We start from the raw sequence: 2,640 nt of genomic DNA on the forward strand, positions 1-2,640 counted from the left end.
GTTAGGAAGGGCATCCAGCTGTAGAAACTCTGCCAAATCAGATTGGAGCCTGGTGTAGCCATCTGGTTTCACCAGTCCTCAGTCAAATCGTCCAACCCATGCTAGCATGGAAAGCGGACTTTAAACGACGATGACATATATACAACGAGCTTCTTTCAGTTTCCGTCTACCAAATCCACTCACAAGGCTTTGGTCGGCCCGAAGACACTTGCCCAAGGTGCCACACAGTGGGACTGAACCCGGAGCCATGTGATTGGTAAGCAAGCTACTTACCACACAGTGTTAATTGTTATTCTTTAGTTCTAAGTCAATCCTGATCAAACAGGCACATGATCAGAGGCACCTCAGATTATGACCATGCAGTTGTACTTTTTTATGTGTCAGGAATGCAGGACTACATTATCATGATATGGCTTCTTCCAAGACACCATTCTTGTTTGGTGTGCATCTATCTGTATGTGTGTATATATATTTGTGCGTGTGTGTGTGTGTTTACACATGTGCATGTATTTATGTGTGTATGTATGTATGAACGTATATATTTTATCTTTTATCTTTTACTTGTTTCAGTCATTAGACTGTGTGGCCATGCTGGAGCATCACCTTGAAGAATTTTAGTCAACCAAATCAACACCAGTACTTATTTCTTTTTTTTTTTTGAAGCCCAGTACATATTTTATTAGTCTCTTCTGCCAAACAGCTAAGTTACAGGGATGTAAAAACTTCAACACCAATTATTCAAGCAGTAGTGGGGGATAAACACACACACACACACACACACACACACACACACACACACACACACACACACACACACACACACACACACACACACACACACACACACACACACACACACACACTCACACACATAATGAGTTTCTTTCAGTCTACTAAATCCACTCACAAGACTTTGGTCGGCCCAAAGCTTTAGTAGAAGACACTTGCCCAAGGTGCCATGCAGTGGGACTGAACCTGGGACCATGTGGTTGGGAAGCAAACTTCTTAACATACAATGTATTTTTTATTTATCAGCAAAAGTTACAGAGTGACTCAGGAGTCAAGTGTTTCATGCTTTGGCACTTAAGTTACTCTGTAACTTCTGCTGATTAATAAAAAAAATATAAGCGTGGGTATGTGGTAAGGATCTTGTTTCTCAACCACATGATTCTGGGTTCATTCCCACCGCGTTGCACCTTGCGTGAATGTCTTCTACTATAGCCTCTGGCTGACCAAAGCCTTGTGAGTGGATTTGGTGGATGAAAACTGAAAGAAGCTCATCATATATATATATATATATATGGTATTATTCCTGTGATTTTCCACCCTTATGTATCTATTTGTACTATAAGATGAATTCTAGCTCATGCTGAGCACTTCAACTCTAGCCCATCTTTATGTATTGTTATATTAACAATACATAATTATACAAAAATTACAGTTTATATATATATATATATATATATATATATATATATATATATATATATATATATATATATATATATATATATATGTATATATTTGTATGTGTGTCTATGTTTGTTCTCCCACCATTGCTTGACAACCAATGTTGGTGTGTTTGTGTCTCCGTAACTTAGCGGTTCGGCTAAAGAGACCAATAGAATAAGTTCTGGGGTCAATTTGTTCAACTAAAGGTGCTGCTCCAGCATGGCCACAGTCAAATGACTGAAACAAGTAAAAGAAGAATACACGTTTTGAGTTCTATTTTCCTGTTTGTTTCACATCATCATCATCACCACCACCATCATTATCATCATCATCATCATTTAGCGTCTGCTTTCCATGCTGGCATGGGTTAGATGGTTTGACTGAAAACTGGTAAGCTGGAGAGCTGCACCTGGTTCCAATCTGATTTGGCATGGTTTCTATGGTCGGATGCCCTTCCTCACACCAACCACTCCAAGAGTGTAATGGGGTTTTTTTTTACATGCCACCAGCATTGGCCAGTGTTAGCTCCTTTGTGGCTATATTTCATGCAAAAACAAGGCCAACAATTTCAGGGAGATCATAACTCAATTGCATTTACCCCAGCATTCAACTGGTACTTATTTTATCAACCCTGAAAGAATGAACGGCAAAGTCAACTTCAGCAAAACTTGAACTCAGAACGTCACGACAGACGAAATGCCGCTAAGCATTTTCCCAAGCATGCTAATGATTCTACTAACTCACTGCTCTACCAAACCTAATATGTTGATGCATATGTATATGTGTGTGTATGTGTGTGTGTGTGTGTGTGTGTGTGTCTGTATGTGTGTGTACATGTGAGTGTCTGTGTGTTTGTTTGCATTTGTGCTACTTTGAAAATCACTCAGCTACATGTGGTGGCATTGCTGTCATTTCCCCCCTGATAACAGGTTAATCACCGGCTTTGCATATTCAAAGATGTGTGAAATAAAAGACCCCTTTACTTGAAAAACAGGTAATGTTTAGTGACAGAAAGGGCATCTGGCTGTTAAACAATGCCTCAATAATACATTTATCTAGTTGATGCTTGCATGGAAACACAAGCATAAAAATAAATGAAAAAATTAAAACACACACATGTGCATGCATACACACTCACACACACACACACACACACACACACACACACACACACACACACACACACAC

At 39.3% G+C, this 2,640-nt stretch overlaps 1 long non-coding RNA gene across 1 annotated transcript in view; it reads left to right on the forward strand.

The window, feature by feature from the left end:
• The window catches only part of LOC128248292 (uncharacterized), an 18,305-nt gene that overhangs the window by 7,190 nt on the left and 8,475 nt on the right, over window positions 1-2,640 (forward strand). The window lies entirely within an intron of this gene.

Source organism: Octopus bimaculoides, chromosome 7, assembly GCF_001194135.2.
Source record: "Octopus bimaculoides isolate UCB-OBI-ISO-001 chromosome 7, ASM119413v2, whole genome shotgun sequence".
Classification (NCBI taxonomy): Eukaryota; Metazoa; Mollusca; class Cephalopoda; order Octopoda; family Octopodidae; genus Octopus; species Octopus bimaculoides.